The 15,282-nt window shown below is 40.1% G+C and overlaps 1 protein-coding gene across 1 annotated transcript in view; it reads left to right on the forward strand.

Annotated features, from left to right (window-relative positions):
* LOC112575596 (innexin unc-9-like) overlaps positions 1 to 15,282 on the forward strand; it is a 180,133-nt gene that overhangs the window by 106,127 nt on the left and 58,724 nt on the right. The window lies entirely within an intron of this gene.

The following is a 15,282-nucleotide window of genomic DNA, read 5'->3' on the forward strand; positions in this document are numbered from 1 at the left end:
GTAGCAAGGACAGGACCTTGTGTATTAACAGCAAAGAGATAAATACAACTGTGTATTTAAAGCAAGCAGCTCAGTACAATTGTACCCGTAATAAAATGACGAGAACAAGACAAGGACTGTGATGTACACGGACTATTCTTAGCTGTGTCGCCAAGTCTTCAAACATTGTGTGTAGGCGACCACGTCGACATACAGAGAGAAAGATAAAGTTGAACAGTAACTGATTGTGGTCTCTAGTTACTGTAGCTAAATATCCGGTTTCTAAATAACTTACAGGCATTAGTGAGGACGAGTGGTTACCAGCCAGTAATCACGTGACTGTCACGCTAGTGTCTGTGAAGATGTTTGTCCGGTTGTAGTTTCCTGACCACTCGTCATGTAGACAAAGTGTCGTTGTGTAACACAAGTCTGTAGGTGACGGCACGTGCAGCGTTCACACAACGTCCCTGTTGTGGTCATCACTTGTCTCTCCACACTCTACACGATTCCTGACTTTAATTTAATTTTAAGAAACCTGATTTTTCATAAATCTTATGAAAAACAAAAGTAATCATAAATTAATTGTAAAATTAAACATTAGTTTTGTTGTAAAAAAGTACTTAGTAATTTAGTCCAACTAAAAAAAATTAAGTTTTAATGATATTAATTTGTAAGTTTGTTTATTAACAAGATTGGATTGCTTGATCCTTTGGGAAAATTCTCAGCTGCATATCCCACCTCTGATGTGTTCCCTTCTCTAACTGTCTAACACCTACTATGTAGCCTTCGCTATATAAATCTTCAGTCCATCTAACGCCCCTAAATACCCTGTAGGTGCTACACAAGGAGATCCTTCCAATTTTAATTTTACTCCGTCTGTTTTGTTTTCTAAACTACAAGGTTATTAAAACAGATGTGACTAAAGAAAAATAAATTCTAGATCTGTGTCCTAACCCTTTTCACCTTTCCTAGAGAAATATTTTATCCTTGACACCAGATACACTACTAATGAACGATTCACTCAAAAGCTCTCGAATAATTGTGACTACGGACTGTAGCATCATAGCTGCTGCTCTGTCGATAAACACTTCAGTCTCTTGTCATGACAATACAAACACAGTTTAGTTAGCATCAAGCACACACTTAAAAAGTCATTTCGGGGTAGAAAGTTCACTGTGTAGCATCAGGCGCTCACCCTGACTGGTTGGTGATCTGCTTTCAGAGATTATTCTTTCTCTCACTCTCTGAAATACAGAGGATAATAATTGGAGATAAATGACTCAATGCGTTTTTGCTAACCCAACTGTTTCTCAGAGAACAGACCAGGTCGCACTGTGTTTCATGAACATTCCTGTTGGTTTTGGTTTTCTTGGTTTATTAATTTTTTTGTAAATTTACATTCACTAATGTTTATTAAAGCGGTTTTCTTTTGACAATATCAGTAATCGAAAAGAATTTCATCTGCTCTTATTTAATTCTAATTAGTCATTAGTCATATTAGAGTGTTACACACGTAGTGGCGGGTGGTTTGTGACTACTCAGTAAGTTTGTATCATGGTGACCCAGTGCAGTCTTGTAAGCGGGTGTCGCATCTAGAAAAATATAACATATGGTGGACACGCGGTCCTCACTGTCAAAGACAAAGCCTTTTTATTTTATTTTTATTTATTTTTTTTTTTTTTGGAGCACTGCTTGTCACAATCTTTGATACCTGTGCCACAGCTGCACTGTCTGCTGCAAGCTTTTTTCTTTGAAACTAAGTCAAGAAGTCGACGAAAAATACTAAGATAAGCAAGATATTTCGGGATTTGGTCGCATTCAAGCTAAATAGACTGGAACCTTCTGACATCTTACAAACCTGAGCCCAGCGATCAGAATTGCAATAAATGATGTGACGTCTCCCTGCGTGCGTGCGTGCGTGCGTGCGTGCGTGCGTGCGTGCGTGCGTGCGTGCGTGCGTGCGTGCGTGCGTGCGTGCGTGCGTGCGTGCGTGCGTGCGTGAGTGCGTGCGTGCGTGAGTGCGTGCGTGAGTGCGTGCGTGCGTGCGTGCGTGAGTGCGTGAGTGCGTGAGTGCGTGAGTGAGTGAGTGAGTGAGTGAGTGAGTGACAAGCAGTACAAAAACAACACGTGGAACATGCGCATCACAAGATTTTTTTAATCTTTCACCTCCGCACGTTCACATGACGAGTAAACTTATTTTCTTAGAATTCAGAGGCTACTCGGCCTTCTTGCAGACCTTGTTGAACCCCTCGCGACAGCACTTCTCGTCGGATGCACACGACGCGTCACTGCTGCAGCTGTCGGGCAGTTTGTTGGACTTTGGGCAGCTTCCTGTTCACAACAAAGTGAGATAACACAGTAAGCAATTAAATATACAAGAAATATTATGGCCTGTGAATTTCTTTTGTCCTATCCATAGCTACTGGCTAGTGTCAGTTCTCGTAATAAACTGCAGCAAGGTGTAGGTGTAGCATTTAATCGCTTTTATCCTTTTAGAACCTGTCAACAATATTTTGAGCGCGTGCTGTTTCCCTCAGAGGACTTGGACAGGGTCGAGAAAATAAAAAGCTACAATTCAGGAAGGTAATGATTAGTCCCGCGCTTGTTCACTGGCGTCCCTCTAATTAACCTCGTGTAAAGAGCACTTACCTGCGTGAACCTGCACTGGCTCCATACACACCGTGCCGCAACCGTTGGAGCAGCATTTCAACCCTGTGACGTCACAAACAGGGATTTTTTATCATGATGTCCGCTCATGACAATAGAGGTTAATGTCGTTGTTTAAAGATCTTTTTAAGACTAACCAATCAAACAAATATGTTACTTATACTAAGAATATTATTTGCATACACGCTACACGTACACACAGACACACACAGGTACAAACGCGTACACGCACGTATACACACACACATACATAAAGAACCTTGACAATTGAGATTCAAGACTAACCCGAATCACACTCGGAGTCATCGGTGCAGAGTTCGACACAGATGCCATGAAAACCGGAAGGGTTTGGACACTGACCCGCTCTTTGACATGTTACAAGTGACAAACGCTTAGTGTTAGGGATAAATCGCTTTACTCCAGCCTTTCTTTAAAAGCAGGTTAACAATCTTGTCACCCGAGAGTACAAACACACAAACACACAGAGAAACAGAGACTGAGATATATAAACAATTCCCGACAATGTTTCACCTTTCACACCCAAACAGATAAGCATCCAGTGTGACTCCATTGAAATTGAGAATAAGATCAGACATAGAGTGAATGTAAATCATGGGACATCCAGTGTCTTTAGTTTTGTCCTCTGTTAATTTCTTTAGGAATAAAATTGTGTGATGCTGTTCTGCCAACAACATTTTCAATTTTCTGTGTTATATTTGCTACTCCGCTAGTCATAGCTCTGTGAAATGTTGATATAGGATTGTGTGACAGACGTTAGAGTTTCACATAAACTAAATCCGTCAATATAAACACTACGATTTATAAACGCATTGGCTTTGTCAGAGATTTAATTGTCAATGAACAAATTTGTTATCGAACGAAACACTTTATCGAATGTTATTCCGAAGTAGTTATATTTCATTTAATAAACTGTAATAAATGTCATCCAAAAACCGTTCTTTATTTATTCAATTCTTTGATAAACATTGTCGAAACAAACTTCGCACTGGGGCTTTACTAATTCCTCTTTAATTCATTTAAACAATTCCTTGATGGAGATTTTTTTTCTAGACTAAGTGCTCAAGTAACTAGTTTTCTATTTGAAATGGTCGACAGTTGTCAAAACAAGGACAGTAAATCACCAGGGTCGTGAAACTACTTTTTCCAGTAGTGTCAAGTCGCGTCAGCAACGATCAACTTCACCCTCGTAAACAGATGAAACATTTACAAACGACGTGTGCAAAATTTACCAATTATGAGGGAGGAGCAGGGACGGATGGTGTACCCTGGCCCTTTGGGTGGGATCTTGCTGTCGTCAGTAGTATTTTTTCGGTTTCTTTTTCGTTCTGAATTAAAAGTGAAAATAAAAGACATTACGCTCAAATCTGTGACAACCCTAACCCTGACAACACGTGCATTAAGGTGAGGTTGCGAATCTTGTGTTGTCTTTATTTGTCGAGCTTTTCACGTCCTCGTATGACATTTACCTAGAGAAGGGTGTGACAGGTCACACCTTTTTAGATTATTTTCCCCCATTTACTGATCACTCAGATGTTTACAGCTCTAACATGTTCATCTCATCCAGTGTTGTAGATCCTAGTTGTGTACACTTTTTCCCAACTTTTGCTCTGTAGACAAAATGTAGATATTGCGAGCGGAAATATTACGTGTAAGCATACTGTTATAGACTGGAAACAAACAATAAAAGATTGCAATAAATAATTAATGCAAAATGTCCGGAAATGTCGTCTGTCACGGAGCCCGTTCTAGCTTTCGAAAACCCTGTGTGTGCGAGCGTGCGCGTATATCTATGCATACAGTCCGTGTGTCTGACACTATGTACATAATGTGTCCTGCCTTACAAGCTGACCCTGTGTCTGTTCTTGTTCTGTGTTTTCGTAGTTTCATCAGCGCACGCAGCAGTTCATTAATCTGCCAGTAGCAGAACTTATCGACAGCCAAGTCATAAATTTTTTTCTAATTAGTTTTGGACTGTTTTGCTCAAGGGGCCAACGCCTCTTAATGAATGATTTGTTGTCTAGGCGTGATTTGGTAAACATCTCTTATAACTGATACAGTGTCTTTTCAAGTGTACTGCATTGTGACAATACCGAACCGAGCAACTTATATGGGGAGCGCGGTGGTTGTTCATCCGGGCTACGAGCCGTCTGGCCTGTTGTCTCTTTTGAGGCGGATATCCATGGTCCTAACATTGAGAACTATACACTTGGTAGCGCCTTAGTGTCTTTTCCAAGTGAACCACAACTTATAGTCGACCTGTTCAAGAACACGCAGGCATAACCGGTTCTCTCCTCGTGGAAAGCCTTTGCCCGCTGATGTCATGTTAGCATCAAGATTTTCTGTACAGTTTACTTCCTTAGCCATTATCGTTCCAAATATTTCCCCCAAGGCAGTGGGGCCATTCTTCCTGGACTAGGACTGTAGTGTGAAAAATGTGATGGTCCCCGAGGGTTAGAGTGTCGACTGCTTCCCTTGCCTGCTGATAGGAAATGGTAGTAGCGGCGACCACATGGTCTCTGAAACTAGTCTTCTTCAGTAATCGTAAATGTGAGAACATGCAGTGGATTCCAAACCCAAATCACAGACCGTTTGTTAAATATCTTAAATTATCATCAGTAGTCATTGCACCAGGACAGGAGGTCGCTTTCTGGTTTCCAGATGGCGCTTGCGTGAATAATGTCCATTGGGAACCTCGACACACATCATAGTTTTAATAGGCATTTTGTTTTCAGCAGAAATTATAGAAAGCAGTTCTATTTGAAAGAAAATCTGCCCAAATTCAATGGAAATTCGCTAGATCAGGGTTAGTATATGATCCTGCCATATAAGCCGTATATATGTCGCCTTATACATAATAATGTCTCTTGTATCAAATATAGGTTATCAGGTCGTGCATAGTCCGGTAAAAGGGCTAAGGCCATGACAGTTTGTTTTTCACGGCTGGACCATGTCGATGCTCTAATCTACATTCCATAAAAGCAAAGATGTCAGCTGGTGACTAAATTATCAAATGACTTATTCATTCAGAGCCTCACAACTGGGTCCTCAATCAATGAATCTCAACACAGACTGCGTGTCAGCCCCATAATAGCAGTTTCATTAAAAGTGAGTTATAATGTATGAATAATCAGAAAGGTCGTAAAAGGTGATGTGAAGACATCAAATGAAAGTCATCAGCTTCTAAGTATAAGCTCCACACGTTCAACGTTCCATAACCTGACAAAGTCGATTCTTCGTGTGACGATTTCATTAAGCTACCAACAAGAATTGACTATGAAGTCGATGTTACGACTGTAGCGGTAACTTGGCTCGTTTAAAGATCTGAAAATCTGCGGTGTCACACTTTCCTGTACAAAGTCACTTCAGCCATCCGTTGAACAAAAGATAGAACACGTATACAGCGGCTCAGACTGTAATATTTCTCAGTATTATTTCAATGTTCAACAACTCAACGTTATAATCACATAATCAGCGGACTGCCACACAGGCTACTTATATCCTCTTACTTTCAACTCACACAGAGTACTACTAACAACTCAGAAAAATCGAATAACGACCACCTAGGTCTACCCCAGCTTTTTATAGATCCCTTCAAAAATGCTAAAAATGCAAAATAAAAAAAGATATAAAAAAAAATATATAAAAAAATTAAGACGCAGTACGCCCTGACCTTGACATCGCCACTTCCGCCAAGGCCCCGTCAAACTAAAAATACTCAATTTCGTAACAGTCGACACAGCTGTGGAAAATGATCGAGTACCTGATTCCATAGGTAGGAGAGCGAGAGAGAAAGAGAGCAGAAAAAGTCAGTCGGTGAGAAAAGCGATGCTTCCTCCATTCACCACTCCCACGACTGAAAGAGAGAGCAATTTTTCTTTCTACCTTTATCATTTTAGCTTTACAAAAGTTGCAGTAAGACTATCTGTTAAAGAAATCATTGTGGCTGTGCACTTTGGAAGCTTTTTTATTATAATTACTGCTATATTTATTATATAATTTTTCATAGCAACATTAGTTATATGTGGGTCTCTAACGCGAACTCTAATCATTCATTCCTTGACGGTTACCAGGTGACGAATGATTGTTTTGGTCTGTTGGGGACGGTCGTTAGGTAAACAACTAAAAAGATTCAACAGTTGACAAGGCTTAGTGATCGGCGATAAGCAAGTCCTGCACAGCATGGCCAGTCCACTGTGTGTAGTAACAATAATAACAAATACTAATTCAGTTTTTGGGAGGCAATCTGGCCAATTCCTGATGACACTCAGTACGTTGTATAAACGTTAGAACTATTAACCGTGGAACGTTGAAATAGTGTTTAACGATTTTGCTCTTTTGAAATACCGTTGTATTGACGTTGTATATAAACCTACAAGTACCTAAAGTTAACCACTTATTAACCCACTACTAACGTTCTACTAGCGTTTGATGACAACGTTTTATGAACGCTCCAACGCTCCTTGTCAACTTACAGTCTCCCAGTATCTGCCAGTCCATTGTGTGTGTGTACTTCTCCTTCGACTACCGTTTACTTTACACTGAAGGATGGACTTACACAGAGTATCATGTAGCACAGGTAAACTAGAAAAGTCTACCCACTTTTCTGCTATAAAAAGAGGCTGCTGGTGACGTAGGAGGGTGGCGACAGCGGTTCCTAGAAAGTTAACGGGTTTTGAAATAAGGGAGGCTACCGTGCCTTGAAAACCTTTAGTAGTATATAAGTAGTCTCCCATGCATCGGCACATACATACACCATTAAAATGTTCGTCGCTATTTTCTGTGAATTAAACTTCATACAAGGTCAATTCTTTAAGTTAATATTTGTACAGTCAGGCTCATGAAGTTCATACTCATATGAGTTTAATTAAATGATGTGTACAGTGTATTTATATTAAATTATGTTATTGTGAGTAAAGTAGTGACTGATATATTATTTTATGTTACGTGCAATCAGATGAACTAAATTTCAGGTGTTAACTGAACCCTATTGTCATACAGTGTATAAATTATGTATACAGTGTCAGACACACGGACTCTATGTATAGATATACGCACGCACGTACATACGCACACACACGAAAGTCAGCACGGGAAGCGGGGCAGACATTTGAAATAATTTAATAACAACTTTTGCGCTAATTATTAATTGTAATCGTTTGTTTTTCCAATAAATAACAGTATGTCTACCCGTAATATTTTGGCTGGCAATATCTACATTTCTTCTAGAGAGCAAACGTTAGGAGACAGTGTACACAGCTAGTATTTACAACACTGCATGAGGTGAACATGTTAGAGCTGTGTACAGGTATGTATGTGTATAGGTGGACTGCTGTCTGTCTGCCGAGACCAACGCTTCGCCTCTCGCGAAGTTCTCCGCTGTTAGTCTCGGCGAGCCTAAAGAAAGACTGTGAATAAACCGGAAGCTCTGCCGTCTCATGCCTCGCTTTAGCATTCAACTGGAAAAAATTGTCTGCCAGCAGTCGAGTAATACAAGCTCGTGGTACAGGTGAGTGGTCAGTAAATGGGGGAACAATTGTAAAAAGATCAAACTTGTCACACTCTTTCTGTGGTAAAATGAGATTAAAAAAAGTAAAAAAGTAAAATTTAAGACAACACAAGATTTAAATCCTTCACCTTCATGCACGTGTTATGTCACAGATTTGAGTACAATTATTTCACTTTGGGGACACATAAGGCTACAGGCCATCGGTACACACGAATTTTAAGGATTTAAAAAAAATTATATTATTATTTTTTCCGTTTTTTCCCGTTTTCTTTGGGGTGGTTGAGGGTTCTTTGCTTCGGGATGTTTTCGTTCTCTAGTCTGATCAATCTTCTGTGAAGCCTTTCACTAAAACCTATTGATTTGCAAGAGAAATTATGTAGTCTAGCTATGTATAGTCTTATCGATAGACACCTAATCTTTACTATCATACATTGATATTGAAATGTACATACTTTACATTCACAGATGTTTAAAATTGCGTCAATATAGTAATAATAATTATTGATTTTGAAAGAGCATATTTTTATTTTTATGTGTGTTTCTTTCGAACCACTCCCAGCCACTGCGAGATTTTGCGATGTGATGTGTTATTTCAAACGACGGAGCTAGTATTCAGTGTGCGAGGGGTATAGGTAAAGTTCATGTTTAAAACAGGAAAAGTAAAGGGCTGATGTAGTGTAGTGACATTTTTAGTATAGCAATGCACGAACTGAAACTCAACTGAAAGACAAAGGGCAAAAGCTGCGGTAAGCAGCAACTTCAGTCGCTTCATTTATAAAAAGTGAAAAAAAAATCAAATATAAAATGTATAATACGTTTATTATATATTCATATAGGGCTAGATGTAAAAAACTATAACTTTTACTTATTATGTTACCCTCGTAAATAAAGATTTAAAATTTGTAACAATAAGGTAAACAAGATTTTGTTCCACCCTGGCTTCAATTCTGTCAGACAATCTTAAAAACATATTGAAACATGTATAATCAAAATTCGAAATCCAAAAATGTTTACTCAGAGGGCATGTAGTACAAACTGTATTATAAACAATAATGAAATATGTAATAAATGAACAGCATATTTGAAGAACAATAATACACAGAGTGTAAATAAAGACAAAGTAAATAAATGTTCACAATGTACCTAATAACAACTTTTATCTTAATTCTTTTTCATCGAATTTGCTATGATGTTTGCAGTTAGATTATTCCTATAAATTTTGTTAGAACACCTGTCTTAGTGCTACCAAATATTTTTTAACTTGAATGAGATTGGAATATTCCACCAGAATTCGCTTAAATAATTTACATTCTGCTCTTTTCAAAAACTCCCATAAAAGTATAGAGTGGTATTCATACCCAATATCATTAAGAGAGCATTTTTTTTACATAAACATACATTTTACAGAATATAATGTTCTCAAATGTTCTTTACTTAATTTCATTGAAGATTCAACAGCATTAAATAATTTTTATTGCAGTTTTTTATGTTATCCACTTGTAATAACTTTTAGTGAATGAACATAGCATTGACATAATAATAATTGTATATCAGCTCATTGCGATTTCTATCATAAAAACAATTAGTGAAGTCATTGTCAAACGCTGTGTACATAGTAGTGGGTCTACATGAAATAGTTGACAGAATTGTTCATATTAGGGAAAGAATAAGCAAAAAACATCATCCATAAAAAATTAGCTGCACCTAGACGGCAGACGGCAAAATAAATCAGCCTCCGCCTCTGGCTGAGCGACAATCCACATGATGTGTATTAACATCCACTGAGTACAAGGAAGACATCAAACACTGTAATGAGTTCTTCTGTCGAAGTGATTGTGAATGCAATGAGTAAAACCTAAGGAATTAATTACTCACGCTTAATTCATAAACATATACAATTAAATATATAACTGGAACATATTCCACAGTCCACTTCACACAAGAACAAGGAAAGCTGATATTTGAAAGAATTTCTAGTCTAAAAGTTTTGATTGCAACAGTCCGACACACAGTTACTGCTCCTGGTGATGTTACAGCTACAGTTCATGTAGTTGTCTGACTTGTTAATGAAAAAAGTAGAAATTATTGTAAACTGCTTAGTTTATGTGTGGTGTGCTGTGTTTACACGTATTTACAGGCTGCAACAACAGCGCCACCTCACCTGACAGACACCTTTGGTAGTTTGTGCGCTGAAAACATCTCCGCTGACTGAATGTTGTTGGACTCGGAGACATGACTTATACACCGGAACCCAGCAACTTGTTTCCGTTATCATTCTTCACTTATTGCTTCATCTGGTCTGTCCTGCTACTTGAAGTCAGGATGTGTGTCAGTGTGTCAGTACAACCTGAGACACAGTCGTGTAGTCACATACTTCACTCTCATTTGTCATCTTTACTCTCATGCTGCTCAAACTGCCACTAAACAACTCTCCAGATCTGTCTAGCTCATTCCCACTATCCTTGTCTGTCTGTCTGTACGTGTGTCTGTGTCAGGGCAATCCTGCGGTGTCACGGTTAGCACCTGATACCGTGAGAATTGGCTGCACTGAGTTCAGATCTCGACTCAGGCACGCTGTTCTTTCTCTGCCTGAGAGTGTATTGCTACCTTTAAATAGATGATGTTTCACGTCTCTACTTTTAGACAATATATATATATATCTATCTATAAATAATTTATATATTTATATGTTTATTAGTTATAGCATTTTAGAAAATCATTATTATTCTGTCTAGCTCATTTCTACTATCCTTGTCTGTCTGTCTGTACGCGTGTCTGCGCAGATCGTATTGTTTATGTAAAGAATTTTCCGGGAACAGTCCTGCGGTGCAATGGTTAACACCTGATACAGTGAGAACTGGCTGAACTAGGTTCAGATCTTGTCTAAGACACGCTGCTCTTTCTCTGCCGGAGAGTACATTGCTGCCTTTAAACAGATGTTGTTTATCACTATTTTTAGCTCTTTAGAAAATCATTATTATTCAGAAATTCTTACTAAATATTGTCAATATCAGGAAAAACATTTCTGCATTATATTTTGACTTTTTTATTGCTAGTACCCTTGCTTATTTAACATGTTTCAATAATGTTACACTTTATCTTGGATTTGCCTTATACAGACACGCAAACACAAAAGCACACGGTCCTGACTACTTTGAATACTTAAATCCTTACAAAAGTATAACCGTTCTTTATTACTGCACATCCAGTCGTCGGGAGGTTAGTTATATTTTCTACATCCGCTTCCCTTTGCTATTCCTGTCATCATTGTTTTGTTTATTTTGTTAGACGGCGTCCGTGTCATCCCCCTCTTTACATCCACGTGGCAGCTGGTCAGGGCGATGCACCGCTCGTCACTTTGACTGCTGCAGCCCGTAACTACCATTGCTACTTCGCCTCACTGCTTCTTTAAACGGGTGAAAGCCGTGAGTATATAAATAGATATACATAAATGTGTCACACAACCTGTGTATGACGTCACTCATCCCACTTTTCGTCCCATTTGTAGACAATCACAAGTTGTGACGTACACCGGGAGATAGAGTGGAACCGGACTTTAAGATACTCCTCCAGACAGACGACGACTTTTCTCTCCAGACCACGAACACTATCTCCATTCGTCACCCACACCACGTCACTGCGGGCTGTGGCCACGTCCATCGATGTCATCGACCTTCATCACCCGCGCTGGGATACCAGTTTGCTTAAGTGTTTTCACCATACCCGAGTCGTCAGTCAGTTCATCATTGTACAACACCAGCACGTCTCTCCACTGTAGGCAGGGTGGTGTTGTTGTGCCGTTGGTGGAGGTGACGGTCGTGGCTGTTGTCGTGACATTCTCTGTTAACATTTAAAGTAAGTTTCTATTATTAGTTACTTGTCGGAGATACAGCGTACACACTGACAGACACGTGGATATAAACACTGCGTAAAATGACTGACACACGGGGCAAACACAGTGTCTAATGATGATGATGATGATGATGATGATGATGATGATGATGATGATGATGGTGATGATATATTTACAGCTGTGAGCTTTGACATAAGCAGTCAGCAATGTCCATGTAGATTATCAGACTCCAGCACACAATCACACTGTAGGTAAACTCAACATGTTGTACACAAAGTAAACAACACAAACAACGGCGTTACCCACAGCAACATTTCAGGTCTCACACAGTCAAGAGGAGGTGAACAAAGATTCACCTGAATACTTCAGTTGTAGGTAACACAGGTAAGTATCCAGACACAAGCCATCGTGACAGCAGCCTCAAACACACATGGAGCAGACGACACACAACCACCAATCACTGATGTCACACTCATCGTCAGTCACATCGTTGAGATGAAGAGGACACAAACATCTACTCTACACACAGTGCAGCCATAGGACACAGGTCAGCACATCACAAACTAGAAAACTGAGTGGTTAGCAGTGCCAAACACGTTAGAAGTGTCAGTGACGTAGAGACAAGTAATACAAATGATGAACAGGTCTCACATAGGGCAAGATGGCGCAGATGTTACAGTTGAATAAAAATGTTCTAGAAAAGTGAGACAAAATGTGGAGACAGAAACCTCACAGACTCACCGATTACTTAAGTGGACATAAAACCTGGCGCAGATAAAAGGGAAAAGACGAAATGTGATGAAGAGCTGTCACCCTGTAGCCAGTTAGGTGAAGTGACATGTCACTTATATTCACAAGACTGTTTCTTGCCTGTTTGTTATTTATAACACTGATAACTGTTTATCTGTCAACACACGTTACACTACACCAGTGATGCCCAACCTTTTTCGGCATATCCATTTCGGACAGCCGTGTCGCGGGCCACTTCACCGCAAAAATACAAAAAAGAAAAACAAAATAGAGCAGATACCATTTTTTATTAGAAACAAGTTGTACTTACCATTAATTATGTACTAATTAGTGGGATATTTGAAGTTTTTTTCCCAAAACCAACTTCTGTATGTCCGGCCTCATCGTAGAGACACCAAGTCGGAGCACTGAATCGAAATGTTCGTCTTTCGAAAAAAAGATTGGGAAACTCCCCTACGTGGGGATAAGTACTTCTTCTTCCCTTTTTTCGTTTTTTTTTTCGGTTTTTATTTTTTATTACTAACATGCCGATTTTCTGCACTGTGGGCAGAAGTTTCGCGGGCCGGATATGGTCCGCGGGCCGTAGGTTGGGCATCCCTGCACTACACAATACTCACACCTACCTGTAACACCAACACGGAGACTGTGTAGGAAGCTGGCCACGTCACGACCGCACGTCACACAGTCACCTGAACTGTAACCTGAGTGACCTTGACCTCGGTGATGCACTCGTGTGACTGGCGGGCCGTCTGTGTGGTCGGGCACACCTCGCTCTCTGTACGGCAGGACAAGATGAGTAGTGATGTAGGTGTTCTGCTCGACTTCCCTGACGACGGCAGGAGGAAAGCGGAGGGGTCTGGTTAAACATTCCACTTGCAATACGGCAGGTGCGTAATGATGGAAACAACTTGCCGCCCAAAGATGGAGACGAGGAACTTGTGTCAGCAGCTTGTCATACACAGTGCTGAAACCAAACCTGTGACAGACATGAGTGTTACAGTAGTTACCGTCACACACAGCTTCCTGCTGGTCAAAGGTCGTGGAGCGCACAAACATCACAAGTTTTCAATTCCTGTCAAAGTATTTTATGAAGTATCAGAAACAGAAATATCACTTTAAACCACAATAAAAAAAACACTTTTTGTCACGTGTTCAGAGTATGTCTGTGTTTGTGTCACTAGGCAGTAAATGTTTAATACGTTAATCTCTAGGGGAGGCTACTTGTATGAATTGACAAGCATTAATGTTTGTTATTGTAAAGAATTGTGTACAGATGTACAAAACTGATGTTTAAGTGACTCATCTGGTTCAACACGTACATGTACACGTACGAAAAAGATATCTCTCACTTTCTGTGTTTATGTCATCTATAGTAGACAAAGGATGAGGTGGTGAAACTGACTGCAAGATAAGTAGTAAATATAGTTGTCGTAGATGTGTAACTTACAAAAGAAATTCTACCCGAAAATATATTAAACATGCAAAATACATAAGAAGCAAGTTTGTTCTGCCTTACTTTGAAAATAAAGTCTTAAATGCACATTCAGTATTATTATCATTGTTTTGGCTGTTGAACATGTATTGAATCCATCGACTGGTGTCCTCTTCTGTTCCACATCTTTGTTCACCTTCGTTGTCTTCAAGTCAGTGCTAACTGTCGCAATGTGTTCATCAGGACAAATCACAACTTTCTCATTTCATTTTACCAGCAGTCTTGTAGCACATCCATCTCGGCTTTTCTTACTTTTATACCTAGCGTTTCTTTCGGATGATCGAGGTGAAGGTTTGTCACCTTGGTAACCACGTATGGCAGTTCGCGAATGCGTACATTTGTCATTGCAAAAAGCGTCCGCGAAAAAAATAATGGCGTACACGAGCGAAACTTGTGTGAGCAAGTCACGTGTCCCTTTGATTAAGGAATTATCTCCTGTTACACACCTCGTGGTGATTATTAGATCACAGCAATCGGCATCTACCTGTGTGTATGATCACATCACACGATGTACTACTCACCCGCTCACTTCATCAGCGATGACGAACAACGACCCTCCTCTTGCTGCCTGTGACAAGTCGTTGACGGCCTTCTCCGCCTCCACGTCTTCACCTTTATCAAGATGATACTCCAGGAGGTGAGGCTGACCGGGTGAGACACCTGCTGACTGTTGTGTGTTTACTGTCTGCAGCAACAGGTGATACAACATGGTGTTCGCTGCACGACCATCTCTACAACTACTCACAATGTAGACGTGGTGACCATCAAGCAGCCATTTTATGCCCATCATCAGCAGCACCACAGTTTTACCTGTACCGGGCGGTCCGGTGACAAACACTCTGGGAGGCGCCGTGTGTAGCAGGTGAAGTTGCTCCGGGAAGAGTGTGATGACAGCAGTGTAGCACTGTCCTGTCCACCACACGGCCTGACCCAGGGTCTTGACACTCACACGTGGAGGACTTGTACATGGCACAGTCACCGTTGTCGCCGGACCACAGAACCTAGTACAGTCAC

The sequence above is a fragment of the Pomacea canaliculata genome, linkage group LG11 (genome assembly GCF_003073045.1).
Source record: "Pomacea canaliculata isolate SZHN2017 linkage group LG11, ASM307304v1, whole genome shotgun sequence".
Taxonomy (NCBI): domain Eukaryota; kingdom Metazoa; phylum Mollusca; class Gastropoda; order Architaenioglossa; family Ampullariidae; genus Pomacea; species Pomacea canaliculata.